General features: G+C 46.3%; 1 long non-coding RNA gene across 30 annotated transcripts in view; it reads right to left on the bottom strand.

Annotated features, from left to right (window-relative positions):
- LOC130147838 (uncharacterized) overlaps window positions 1-14,972 on the bottom strand; it is a 206,962-nt gene that overhangs the window by 33,427 nt on the left and 158,563 nt on the right. The window lies entirely within an intron of this gene.

The following is a 14,972-nucleotide window of genomic DNA, read 5'->3' as shown; positions in this document are numbered from 1 at the left end:
CCAGGACACCACATTTACTCTTTGAATGTTTCACTGAGAATATGACATGATTTAGACTGCAGTGCTTTAAAAAAAAAAAACCCAACAAACCACCCCCCCAATTTTTAGGACTAAATTCTACCTGTGAAAGTGGTGTGAAAGTGGCTGCAGGGCATCAGCACTGTGGTGGTGGAAGCAAGCCAAGTAATGACTGAAACTCATTAAAGCTCATCACAAATTATCTCATTAAGTGCTTTCAGATTGGAAACCATCTCTCAGCAATGAGACACAATGCGGTGGCGAGGAACAGATCTCTCCAAAATGGGTTTTTATAATTATCAGGGTTACACAATACCCAGCGTAACCCCTTGCTCTGCTGACACACATCACGTTTAAGCCCTCAGACCATGTCAGGCCCTCACAGGGACAGGCTCCCGGGATGCGCTGCCGCCTGCCTGCGTGCCAGCAAACCCTGCGGAGCTGCTGGCAGCATCCCTGGGGTGGCAGGAGTCCAGGGCCACCCTGGTTGGGCCACCAGCTCCCTGCAAGAGCCTTCGGGCTGCTCCAGACAGAGGGCAGGGGAGCAGGCAGCAGGCTGCTGACCTTGCTCTCCTGGGGTTGATTTACACTGCTATATAGAATTTATAGCAGCATCTCCACTGGGACAAGCTATCAATTTTCTTTCAGTTTGAATACCATAAAGCAGTTTCATAGTGAACTGACTCCAGGGGCAGTGTGATGATCTTGTTATAGTCAGACAGTTATTATATATTCACAAGAGCTATCAGAAAAGAGACCTGGCTGCCTGCTGGGAACCCCCGTCCAGGAAGAGCACTTGGCCAAATTAAGTGGAGCTTGGACGTCCCCGGGCAGGGCAGGCTGGGGACGGGCGGCTGCACAGCCCGTGCTGCTCTGCTGCGTGGTGCTGCTGCTCTGCTGCGTGGTGCTGCTGCTCTGCTGCGTGGTGCTGCATGGGTGCTGCTGCATGGTGCTGCATGGGCGCTGCTGCTCTGCTGCGTGGTACTGTACGGGTGCTGTGCCCAGCACTACTTGCTGGAGATGGCCAGGGGATCCTTCAGCCAGGCAAGGGCCTCGGAGGCATTTTCTTGTAAAGTTACTACTGAGCCTAAGGAAAACAGCCACCAGACAGCATTAACAAATTCCAATGCAATAAATAGAGGATTAGTGCTGGGATCTCAAAGTGCATTCGACATCCGATCTGTCCACACCACACCTACTCAATCTGCAGTTCAAGCCCTTGGAGAGCTTCACTAAATGCTCTCATCAGCTTGTGCATTATCACAGAATCATTTATGTTGGAAAAGAGCTTTAAGATCATCACATGCAACTGTTAACCCAGCACTGCCAAGGCCATCACTAACCCCTGTCCCCGAGTGCTGCATCTACATGTCTTTTAAATACCCCCATGGATGGTGACCCCACCACTTTCCCTGGGCAGCCTGTGCCATGCTGGGCAATGCTTTCAGTGAAGACATTTTTCCTAATATTCAATCTGCAGCTCCCCTGGCGCAACTTGAGGCTGTTTCCTCTTCTGCTTTAAGTTTTAAGCAGCTGCCTGGTTTGGCACCTAGGCTAAGTAAACTTTGGGTTGGGTTTTCTTTTTTTCCTCCTTTTTCTCTTTTCTTTGGTTACTAAGCAAAAGCAAGTCTCATCTGTACACTAGGAAGAGCTTTTGCCACATTTAAAGCAAGTACAGGGACTCCAAGCTCAAACTGCTCTAATAATTTATTCTGGTCTTGAAATCCCTAGGGTTATTTCACAGAAAATGTATTTTAAGATGTTTGGCTCAAAAATGACAAGATAACAGACGATACATATTCATTTTCTCCCCCAAGATGGTGATGAGATGTAACAAAATAAAGCAGTAGTCTCAGCAGATCTTCCCTCCCCCAGATGGAGAAGAGTTGTGGTTTTATCTCAATGATACCACCAGAATTGTGCTGCCATTTATCTTGAGGGTGTACTTATGAAAGGGATTGTTTGCAGCTGGAGCTACAAGGCATGAAACAAACTGATAATGGAACTTTCTTTTGAAGCTTATTCTTTTTCAGTGGCATTTTTCTTTTTTTTTTTCCTTTATGAGCTTCATGACAGCCAAACAGTAATTTCCTTTCTGTATTTTAGCACAAACAACAGATTAGTGTCACATTGTTTGCTGTGAGGTTTTGCTTGCTGCTTGCATGAGTACTTGTTGGCATTTGGTGTGTTCCAAATAAATAATGTGGTCCTTCATAAAGATAAAAAACAGAAACATCTTCCTGGCATACAAGAAGGCACTGCTAGCACGCATCTTGAATATGGTATAAAACCACAGAGGCAGAGGTGAATAATGTAATTTGAAGTTGGAATCACAAAACACATGAGCCAGGACTTTATCTTCTATAAAAGACATAACACAGCCTTTGGCACTGCAAACATCATAATCTACTGCAGTCTCATACCCAAGAAAAATGTAATTTAGATTAACAACATAAATCACAAATAGTAAATTATTTATGTTTAGAGTAGATAGAAGACAGAACGTAACCTCATAGAAAAAATGTCTTTAATTTTTGCCCTTCTTAACACCATAACTATTAATTATTTTTTCATATTCTTAGTAATATTATCACTGCTAGAAAACACAAGGAAACATGTTGCATGGTGGTTCCCCTCCTGTTTCTCTTGCATATTTCTTAGAGGCAAAGCTTTCTATCCCTCTCCTTACCCATCATTTCACAATCAACCTTTACAATCATCTCTTCTATTTCTTCCAGTGCCTCCAAAGCAAATGCATCTTACACGATTTTTGTTTTCCATAGCTTGCTTGGCATTCTTTGTTAGGCTTTGCACCCTCATTGTGAACTGATATTGCTCCTCTAAACCATCTTTTTCAATATCTATTGCCAGAGGGTTTCCTGGACCACCGCCAACACCCTAATGCTGTTCCCAGCCCACCGGCGGCATGGCCAGCTCAGTCCTACCCGTGATGGCAGCATCTGCAAACGCCATCTAACATGAGCTCCAATGTAATTAAACAAACTGCCAAACCGAACGAGTGTTGGCTTGAAACCTCACATTTTAGATGAAATGCTGAAAACATCGCATTTTACCATTAAGTCAGAAGGATGATACATCATTTGACGTGGTTTTACGAGACCACTGCCAATACAAAAGCGCTGCGAAGTCCATGAAATGAGCCCCTGACCGTTAAGAGTCGTGAACGCTACTCACCGCTCATTAGAAGGCTCTGGCTTTGGTAGCCCAGAAGACAGCAGGAAGAGGGGAAACAGAGTACAGACTGGCAGAGCAAAAGAAGATTAATGTGAGCACAGGGGAAAGGGCAGGGATAGGCAGCCCAGGGGTGGAAAAAGCCAGGAGAGAAGGTGGAAAGGACTCCTTTCATCAATGGCTTGAATCAAAGTTGCAGTCTCCATACCTAGAGCTTATTTGAGTAAAAATTATGGCAGGACAGCACTAATGTAGAAGCACAGTCATAGAGGTAACACCATTAAGAGTGCATAAATATTAGAAAAACTCTCCCTGCCAGTCATATACTTAGTTTTGGCAAGGAAACTCGGCTTTTAGAGGCTCAGAGCCTTTCCTCTGTGCATTAGTGCTCAGTGGTTGTTAGCACTCGAAAGTAATACTTCCAATGCTATATCAAGTCATTCAAGTGACAGGAAATTTGAGCAGTTGATTTGGGAAATGGATATTTCATTAGAGGCACAACTCATGATAAATGAAAGTTTTCCTACCACCGTCATCGGGAATACCGATGAGCTCTAAATCAAACTGCCTGAGAAGGGCGGCAGGGCGCTGGCGTGGGGACGGCCAGAGGCTGCAGCGGGCAGCTCGGCTCTGTGCAGCCTGTGCGCGCGTCCCCCTACAGAGGCCACCAGGCTGACTGCGGCTGTCCCCAGGGCACCCTGCGGACAAGCCAGGACTCAAAAGCTGCCGTAGCATGACTTTAGCTGGCCCTGGTTGGCAGCTTCCATCGCTGCGAGCAACGCGGCAAGAGGCACAGGCACAGAGACGACTCCCAAGCACCAACTCAGAGCAGAAGTTACTGGGTGGGACTGGAACGGTCTTACAGACAGAGCAAAACCAACGGGATTTTGGAGAAGTTTATGTCTGTCTGCTATGGCTGCCCAAGAAACTATTCAATGATCAAAGAGGCCCTTTCTGAAATCCATCTGATCCTAAAGGACCAACAACGTACGCTTTCCCTGAACACTGCAAATTCCTCTTCTACAAAGAGACGCCTCAGACATTCAACTTCAATGGCGTTACTCACCGCAACACAGGCAGCAGAACCATGAGAGCCCTGTGAAGACACATGACGGACACTGCCAGCAACCCCATCCCACAGCACATTCGTACATTCCACGCTTTGAATACGCAGTGCCCTCTGGAGACAGTTCTAGAGGAAACAAGGATTCAAGCGCCTTTCTAGGTGCTTCATGGATAAAAAAATGCCCTGCAAGTTGTGACTGAAGTTTGTAAATTACTGGCTAATGCCCGAGTAATGATTAAGCTCAAAATGTTGATATGCATCAGCACAACCCTTAAGCAATCGGAGCATCTCCAGAGTTACCCTTGCTTTTGTCAACATTTTCAGAGAGATGCGCTCCTCGCCAAAATGCCAGCGACAAATTCGTCGCTGCAGTCCCCAGGGAAGACGAACCCGCCCGCAGACCGGCAAGGACAGGGTGCTGCGCTGGGGCAGCTTGGCTGCCTGCCCTGAGCCTCATGCAGCACCGCTCTCACACCCAGGGTGGGTTCTGTAAGGTGTCCCACCTGCAAAAGTGGACAAACCCATCACTTTTTGGCACACACGCTTCCTGAGCTTGTCTGGCCTATGCAGCCCGCCTGCAGTACTTCAGCCAGGTTTAGCCCAGCGTCTGCAGTTTGCTCAAAGCAAACCCCTTTGCTACAGTGAGCAATTAAGATTAAGAAAACTGATTGATCTTCAGATAGAACTCTTAATATCTTCTAAGATACAGATTACTGAGTTTTGATCAATAGCCACGATATAACTGAAAATGTGTTTCCGCAGTTGAACAGGCTGTGTTCCTAATACCCAAGATACGTTGGTGGGTTTGATTGATATGGAATAAAAGTAAAGCAAATGAAGCACCATCTGTATGCATTTGTTTGATGTATGTGGTTTTAAGTTCCAAATCAACTCCCTAAAAATAGTTCGGGGGTTTCTTTGCACAGCAATACAAGGTATATATGTGATGATGTGAATTTGAAGCAAAACCCTGTTCTTAATGACCACCACAAAAAATTATTTACAACTTCCACAAACCTCACGTTTCAAAAACGAAGTACTAAAAAAATTCTTTTGAAGCAGGTAAAAAGTAATTAAAAATGAATACTTGTTTTTTTCTGCATTAACATTAAGAGCTGAGGTACACTTTTTTGAAAATTGAAATAAAAATCAAGATCAGGGATCAAAAAGCTCCATTCACACCTTTGCAGCCTAGAGGATCATTTCAGCCATGGCCGTGGCTCCAGCAGATGCAGGTCCCACAGTCTAACACCTCAACAGCAGCAGGTTGTGGGAATTTGTGGGGTTGTTTCTGCAGCTACTATTAAATGAGAATCCAGACACGGTAGACACCTCCCTCCTAGTGTATTTTTCTATTTTACAGAGGAAGGGAAGGAAAACCGGTAGACACCTCCCTCCTAGTGTATTTTTCTATTTTACAGAGGAAGGGAAGGAAAACCTTGACGATTTGGTAATTCAGAGCCTTCCCCAAGCTCTCATGGCATTGCTCAGAGCCCTTCCAGCATCCTCGGTGTTAAGCTACCGGCTCTCCTTGGCTGTTCCCTCCGAGCTGGGGGGCAGAGACCAGCCCTGCCACATTTCCCCCCACCTCCCCCCAGCCAGCAGAGCGGAGCTGCAGACCTGGTAGCCAGGGTGCACAGAGGGCAGCCTTTGCTGAGCACCTTCAGGCTCTGCGCCGGCAGGTACCGGCTGCCGGAATCCCGTGCCTTGCTCCTTTCGGGGACACCCCTGCAAATGCAGGTTCTCGAGATGTCACAGTTTTCAGTCTCACGTTCTGTGTCCATACTGCCTTCTGCTCAGGCCCAGGAACATCCCTGCTTGGCACAGCAAAGCAGTTGAGAAATGGATGCAGAGCGCAAGCACCCAGCTGGCCATGTCCGCTCCTCTGCGGAGCACGGGAAAAATTGCACAGCATTGCTGTGCCTCCCGCTTTAAAGAAGCAAAAAAGTCTATATAATCCTTTGATTTTCCCCCAAAAGCCTGTCATTAGGGTTTATAAAGTGAGTGTTATTTCAGCTTTCACTCTGAAAATTTCCTTTAACAGGTCACTATTATTATTCTCCATTTGCCAGGCTGAGACACCGGGGGTACGGAGCAAGTCTTGCCCCCCCTCCAGCCTGTTGCACCCTGCACAGAAGAGAACTGCTCCAGAGGAGTCTAGAAACCACATGGGGCTGAGGCCGAGAGTTTGAACTAATACTTTCTACCTGTAAAGCTGCAAAATAGAATAAAAAAAAAAACACCAAGTGTATTCCTGTTTCTCCAGGAAAGCAGCTACACCGTCCAGGCAGTGGATGCAGCGCTTGCAATAAAGGCGTTGCCATGGCAACTTGCCAAGACCCTCTTAAAAATTCTCCAGAAAACAGTCACAAAAATCTAAACGTATGTGAGAGAAGTCCCTAAGCATGTCTAAATTAAGTAGCAATCAAATGAGTTCCTCTTTTCTCCTCCTGGGAAATGCTGCCTTACCAGCCTTTTCTTTGCTGCTGCTGCTGCTTAGTTTTAATTATACACTGTGCCTTTCTCTTCTCCGTTGATTTCCTACATGACAAGGGAAGTACATGCTACACCCATCAACCTGCTTACCTGCTCCCCGCAGCTGGGTACACAGCCCCTGGAAGTTGACTTAGGTACTCTTTTTCTTTTTTTTGGTAAGGTCTGCTAATTACCTGGAAAGCCAACATCTTATTTTCAAGTATGGCAGATGCTTATGCCTATATTATTTTTAAAATATGTTGGCTTCTCTAATGGAAGTCAACCTGGGAGACCTTTATTCAAATGCTGCTGCTATGCACAGACCAAGCGACCCGCTGTGCGCAGTATTAGATCTGCCTGGCACTTACAGAAAGCCCGGCTCAGGCTGCATATGCATCTCCCAGCCAAAGTTCAATTCTGCAATGTGTAGCACATGTAAAGTTCAAGGATAACGGAAAGTTTATCTTGCCTGTAGGACTGTTCATCAGAAGAAAAGGTAGCTTGTGTGATTATACTGTGATGAGATATGGATTTTTTTTTTTATTATGATTCCCAATGTTATTTCAGTATGGCACAAAACAACGACACCCCTGCAAAGCGATTTGCTGGCTACAGGCCAAGTGCCCTAATAACATCAAATGCCCTGTCCCCATGCTCAGAGCCTGTCATGTGTGAGAATTACGATAAGATACAGAATCAAAAGTTGGTTTATGCTAAGAGACACGGTGGGTCGCATCCAGCAGTCTGCAGTTTAGTTATGTATTAACATTGACCACTGTTACCTTCTGCTAAGCGCCCTCAGCTCGCTTGCCAGTCTACCTTAAACACATCACACCCACTCAAACGGGACAGGCATCAGCTCAGCCCCGTCTGACTTACCCACACCCAGGGCTCCCAGGTGGCTCTGCAGACAGCGACGCTGGTGGCAGGGTCCTGGGGGGCAGTGGAGGGTCCCCAGCCCGGCAGGACGGGCAGACGGCACCCAGCTCCATGCAGCCAACCGGCACGGCTGGATGCAAGCGCCCGTAGCTCCTGACACCCGCACCAGCTGCAACCCGCTTTGTTATAAACCCAGCACTGCTGGGACAAACGCCACCCGCAGCTATGAATAACCCACAGCTCCGCATCAGCAACCCCTTCCCACTCTCCAGAGCTCGGTGGGGTTCAGCCCTGGAGCCAGGGGGGCTCCTGCAGATGCTGGTGCCTGCTCCGGGCAGCATCCTGCCCCCTCCCCTTCTCTGCCAGCCCTTCACCCACCTCTTCAGCCCAGCAAACCTGGTGCCTTCCCACAGCAGGGTTTTTCTATGAAACACAGATAGAAATCATTGTGTTGATGACAGTATTATTCATACAAGGGTCACCCTGGGTTGTATTTCTGAGGCTTGATTCATTAGTCTGCCTCTTTGATCAAAACAGACTCACTACACAGAGCTTATCTTTTCTGATATAAAAATATTTTATAGCTATAAATTATAGACAAAAAATTGACCACAAAGTGGAAAATTATTATTGGGGATAAAAATAATCTGATTAATTGCTTTCTGATCACTGTATACAAAGATTGGAGTATGAGAATTGCATTTCATTGAGCTTATTCCTTCCATATTCCCACATAAAAGTTGGGTTTATCTTTTAATTGATCTACAGTGCATTTACATATAAATCTAGAAATTTGAGTTTGGGAAGATTGCTTTCAATGAGCAACGGAGGAGATATATACACTCTGCAGCAAGTTAGGAAAGAGGGAAGTCGTAAAATTACTTTTAAGGTACAACTTAGAGAAAAACGACCAGGCTACAGCGCTCGCACTGCCCTGCTCCGTGCAGGCTGCAGCAGCCCTCACCTCGCCTCCCCTCCTGCTCTGCTGCCACTGCTCGCAGCTCTGCACGGGGGCACGCTGCCCCTCATCCTCCAATTAACCAGGCTTTTGCTCTAATTTCTGTTAATGCTTTACCATTCTAGGAGGTATCAAATTATTAGTTAAGAAATATTTACCGGTGAAAGATAATACAGCTTTGTGCTGCCACCTCGGTGTGCATGCTCTGTATGAATTGCTGCTGAAATGAAATAAAATAAAGCAAAAAGGGGATATGAAACAGCTGCTGAGGCGTATAAAGATATTTCACGGCAAGATACAATACACTTTTATGGCCCAAAGTACAATAAAATTATGATTCATTACTGGTTAGTTAAGTCTGGGGAGCACATAGAGGTAATTTTCAAACGGTACAAGTTACATATCGAATGTAATTGGATTAGGGGAAGACAGCACATCACACTGCATGTTATAGGAGCAGGGGGTGTGAGTGATTTTGCCCAAGAAATGACTAAAAGCTATGAAAACCTCAGGATTTGTTCAACCGCTCTGGGTTGGGAGGGGCTGTGGGACAGCAGGGCATCCCTCCCAGCATCCCTCCATCCCTCTCAGCATCCCCAGGGACTCAGAGCATCATCCCTGTGTCTCCCCCCAGGCTGCAGCAGAGTTGCTGGGGGCAGCAACACCAGCACTGATTCTGAAAAATGCATTTAAAGACAGGGAAGAACGTGGAAGAGGGCTGCTCTTTTTATTTGAAGAGCTGCCTTTGAAGCAATCAAATGCACTTTCAAACTCAGAGGGCTCTGTGTTCCCGAGGATTAGCCCCGACCCCGGCACTCGCTCCTACAGTTAGTGTTTTCTGTCAAAAGACTCCATAGCTGAACCACACACAGCAAAGCTTTTGAGGCCACTATTTTATTTAGCAGGGGTTATTTGTTTCACTATTTTCTTTTCAAAGATGCTCAATGAACCAACACCCATGCACACTTTCATTTAGCACATTTAACTATTTATCATAATATTAAAATACTTGAATTCCTTTGCAGGAGCTTGTTTGAAACCCAGTGGCTCCAACCCCCCAGGTTTTTCTCACCCCACATCCCGGTCTCCATCCTGGGGCCGGTACCCATCCCGCAGGCGCCCTTTGCTGAGCGCTGCATTGCACAGGGCCGGAGAGGCACAGCCGTGGGCTCGGCCATCACACCCCTGGGCTCTCAAGAAGCTGTTTGGGTGCAGGAGCAGGAGCCTCCCCTGGGACGGGCAACCCTGCCTGTCCCCTCCATCATGGCCATGGCCAATGCAAGTGTTTTCCTCAGGGAAGGCCACCTGCTCCATCAGGTGCTGGGCACCCCCAGGGACAGGTAACAGCCCCCCTGGACCAGCTCAGGGCCACCCATCCCCTGCTTCATGCTTTGGGAAGACATTAAAGGCTTGTTCAGTTGAATCCATTTCCCACCTATGCACTGAGTGAAGTTATCTAAATTACTGGGTAGCGTTGCAAGAATGTTTTATTCATAACTTGTTTAATGCCTGGCACTTGCTTTTCTTTTGGTACTTATTTAATACACATTTAATTTAACTTATTTGAAAGCGCTAACATATTTTCTAATTACCTGAAGTACTTAAACTGTTTCCATGCTGTTAATACTTTTTTTTCCTCACTATTGAGGGCTGAGATGCCAACAAAGTAACCTGTTTATAGGGGCCAGGCATCCCTCCCACCTTCACAGTGAGCAAGGAGCTCTGCCACCAGACAACCCCAGTGCGTGCAGCTGCAGGTGCTGGGGCACACGGGGACACCCGTCCCTCTGCCCCAGCACACATTGGCTGCAGATGCACACAGCTACCCGGCCACCAGCCATGCGAAGGAAGGGGAAGGACCAGGCACCTCATGCCAGCAGCTTCACTAGCTCCTGTATTTATTATGCCTTATGTTGCATTTTATGGAAGGACACTAAATTTATTCACTACTGCTGCTGTTTTTAATAACTTCACAATTCCTGTGGCAGTTTCATTTCTTCAGACATTCACGGGCACCGTTTTTGCTGGGGTTTAAGAATTTAATGTGATATTAAGACACTAAAGGTTTTCTTCAGAACTAATGAGAGAAGAACACGATACGGCACATGCTGGCCCGCTGAGGCACCGCATGACCCCAGCATGTTGTATTGGCTGCAAATGCGATGGTGGCTGACCCCGGGAAGGAGTCATGCATGGAGCATCAGTAACCCAGGCTGTTAGCGGGCGGGCACGGAGAGGCAGGCGAAGCACTTCGGCTGCAGAACTGCATCGCTGCACTGAAAGCACTAGCCCCCCGCAAGCACTCACCTGCGGGTGGGGGCTGCTGCGCTCCCCATCTCTTGCCCCATTCCAGGTAACGGGAGCACAGTGATCCAGCATGGTACACCCATGGGCAACTACAGAACTGAGATGGGCAGACCCAATCTAATCTGCCAGGCAGGCACATCGCTTGGCTTATTCTTCACTGGAAAACAAACAAAAACAAACAAACAAACAAACAAAAAAAAAAAAAGGAAGAGGAGTGCATTAGCAACTCACAGGGAGCTGAGCTGTTCGCCTTCTTAACAAATTCTTTGCACATCCAAGCACAAAGTTACACACTGGTACAGATGCCCTTCTTACTTGCTGCTGTTTACAGCGTCAGCAGTATATTACTCCAATTTTATTTTGGTGTAACTTTATTAAGGAGAATTACATGAGATAAAAATGGAGTCATCCAATAATAAATCTGGGCTTGCCTCTTTGTTTAACACACGTCTTTTAAGTGTATGTCCAGATCTGCTCATGCATTTATTTTCTGTCCTTGCTTCAAAGTACTCTCATTGCTGTACTGTAGGAAAGAGTTATTTTCCGTAGATACATTTTATAAAAAAAAAAAAAAAATCTAAACCAAAACAAAACTAAAATTTATTCCTGGAGTAAAGATACCCAGTAAGAAAATAATCACCTGTTATCAAACCAGAAAGCATCTTGTGGAAAAGTATATTCAGGGTGTTGGGAAATCTGACTCATTCTCAAACATCCCCCCCTCCTTGCAAATCACTGTCAAAATAGTTGTAACGCTATTGTTATGGCAATATTCACCAGATAGTGTTTTTAAGTTTTCTCCCTTAGCTACTAAGTACACGTTCAGTCTCTCGGAGACAATCTCTGCGCTTGGTGGGTGAGGATGCTGGAGGGAGGGAGGACGCGATCTGCAGCCCCTCCCCAGGCAGAGCCGGCCCTCGGACAGCTTCCACCTGTCACCAAGAGGACACGAGTCACGCAGGTGATGGCATATCAATATAAAACACGGACAAGGAAGAAAAAGCAGCTTTGAGTCCTGGTAAGAAGGGTAACGTGTTTATGCAAAATTACTGTTTCCTGAAACACACGGAATTAGTATGTCAAGGCGTTAATAAAAGCTGCCTAAATAAAAGGAGAACTGAGCCACCTCTCGCTTTCTCCTTGCATCGCCCCCCAGCTGGGTACATGTACTCTGGCTAGTTTTTCTCAAAGGCAGAGACAAACCAAGAGACAATTTTCTTCACACTAATTTGCCACACTTCAAAGCAATTATTATATTACAGAAGCCACCCTAAACCAGCAGCTCTTTCCATTCAGGCTGGAGCCAATGCATAGAGACAGATCAATCTAGCCACCCAAAAAAAAAAAAATAAAAGGTGATACATGAAAAAATTTTCAAGGGCAGATCATCTAATTTTCTAATAAATCTGCTTGCTGGCCATTTGTGTTACATGAGCTACAGAACTTGACCCTGTTCTCTCTGTTTCAGCCACTAACTTGAAGCTGGGCAAAACAGATGTTCCAGAAGAGCACACAACCTTCATTAAGAAACACAGACATTCACACTTTTTGCTTGGTATTCTGTTCCAATCACAAGCCTCCGCCCTGCTCAGCCCTCACACTCCCCTGGTTCAGCCCCCCCTTTGGATTCTTGCCGTGCCTGCACACGCTGCATGCAAGAGCTCTTCCTGCAGCATCTGTTCCTTCCATGAAACACCTTCGAAGCACATTTCCATTGCTCGTGCCTCGATGACTTTGCAATTAAAGCGAGGAAGGATCTTCACCGCTTTTGGATAAACCTATCTAACACCTCTGGTGCACGCTCAGCACTCCTCACAGGCTCAGGCGTGCCCGTGCAGGCTCTGCACGCCCCTCGGACAGATCCTGCCCAGGCTGTCTATGAGTTTGTGCACATGCCTGCGCCTGCCCCGCCAGGCACTGAGGACACTGACACCCCTCAGTGGGCTGCAGCGGGGGCTGTGCTTTGCATGGGGCCAGTCTGCAGTGAAAATGACACTGGATGGCAAGGCAGAGCCATGAGACACTCATGGACCTGGATCACAAACAGTTCAAACAGATTGTCGTAGCGTGAAATTCGATAGGAACGCTGATTAGAGACGATGGGACATCACTTATTTTGGAACCAAACAGAATTGGTGTTTGGCTTTACTAGCGATAGACACCACTTGTTGTTTTTTCTGCTGTCATCAATTTCTTTGCCATTATTTACTGGTTTGAAATACTGAGATTTCACCTCCATGTACACATCTTCATTGAAAACCTTCCCTTGCTCTTCTGTCTGAATCCAGCCAACCCTACTGTAACGGTCCTAACGAGTCATACCAATAACCATGATGATTACGTGACTGAATTCTACATCTTCTCTCAAAGGTTAAAACAAGAGTAAGTTAGGTTGCGGACCACTTGGCTGAAACATAGGTTTGCATACTACAAGATAAAAAACCACCTGTTTCAGCTTCTGCTTCCCAGATAATAGTGTTCCCCTGCTCCCATTTTAATGTGTTGTTGTGGTTCTGTTTGTTTTCCCATAAAACTTATTGCCTGAAAAACCAAAGATGACAATATTGAACTAGAAAGAAGAGTCTCACAAGAAAAATGGGAGGTTTCATCAGTGCCAAAGAGGCACAAGTGAGTTGCTTAGACCACTTATACAGTAATTAAAGGGGGAAATTTGTTATTTTCCAATAAGATCTGGAAAGTGTACTTTAGCAAATGAAATAAAAATTGAAGCTGCTAACTGTTAGGTGTTTATGGTGAAGGAGGAGATGATGGGAAAGCAGATTCAGGGTGCACAGTTACCCAGGTCACCTTGAATGTGCCTTGCCATCTTCTTGTCCCTTACACTGGTAACCTGTGGACACTGTTTGGGGCTCAAATGAATCATAGAATCATTTATGTTGGAAAAGACCCTCAAGATCATCAAGTCCAACTTCAAGTGAAAGCAAGTGCTGGGCTCAACAGGCAGCTGCCTAGCCTGCAGAGTGTAAGACACCGGCCACGTGCTTCTAACCCCACGTGAAAGGCACGCACGGTTGCTGTTACCAGCGCACCACAAGGCTACAGCTGCTGCTGCCAAGAGATGCTCATTTCATAGCCAGGCGCTCCCAGGCCTGACCCTGCCATCCCTGTGGGGAGATGAGCCGCTCCTCCCTGCCGGCTGCTTTGCAAGGATGAGTCACCCAAGAACCGAGCTGGATCAGCACGCCTCGGGCCTTTCCCAGCACTTGTGTTTCTGAAAACATATAAAACGACCAAAGGGAAAAAAACCAACAACAACAACAACAACAAAATCAAATAAAGCCACCCACCAAAATACAACCCCCAGCCCAAGTCCATGTGGACTGTGAATTCCAGGCCGCGCATCCCGGTTCTAGCCAGGGCCGCATGCACCCGCCCCAGCACGTGGGGAAGGGAAGGCTCTGCCCGGGGCGAGGAAGGCACCCACACCAGTGCAAACGTGTTCCACTCCTCTTCTGATTCTAGTCTCCTCTTCACACCCCCAGCTATGTTTTAGAAGCAAGTCTTTGTCCCACGCATTACAATGTAGCTAAGCATAATTCCAGGTTTCACGGAAAAAACGTAATGAGTTATTTACTCACAGCAGTTTTCTATTATCAATATTGTTACACAAATTACAGGAGAATCATTGTTTTAACAAGGCTCATTTTTGAGGCTGTTTATGGATTAATTTGTACCTGGGATTTTGCTGGCATACTGAGTGATGCCCATACACGACGTAGTAGATCTATCAGATCAAGCACATTCTGTTGTATGCCTTGTGGCAGGGAGTCCTGCTGACACAGTAACATAATTGCATGACCTCAAAAGTAAATAATAAAGTGAAAATGAAGTCTCTCATATTGTCTCCACCTTTCACTTCCAATCGAATCTGAGGAAACCCAGAGAATAACAGCCATTCCTCCAGAAGTTACCAGGTACGACAACAGGTATGGATCCACTGCTATTAAAAAAATCATAAAAAGAGCAAGATAATCCGATCTAAACATTTGACTCTGCTTTGGACTCCTTGCTTCTCATTGAGATTGAATATGGGACACTGCACCCTGTGGTACACAC

The sequence above is a fragment of the Falco biarmicus genome, chromosome 4 (genome assembly GCF_023638135.1).
Source record: "Falco biarmicus isolate bFalBia1 chromosome 4, bFalBia1.pri, whole genome shotgun sequence".
In the NCBI taxonomy this organism is placed as follows: Eukaryota; Metazoa; Chordata; class Aves; order Falconiformes; family Falconidae; genus Falco; species Falco biarmicus.
This window is presented reverse-complemented; position numbering and strand designations above follow the sequence as displayed.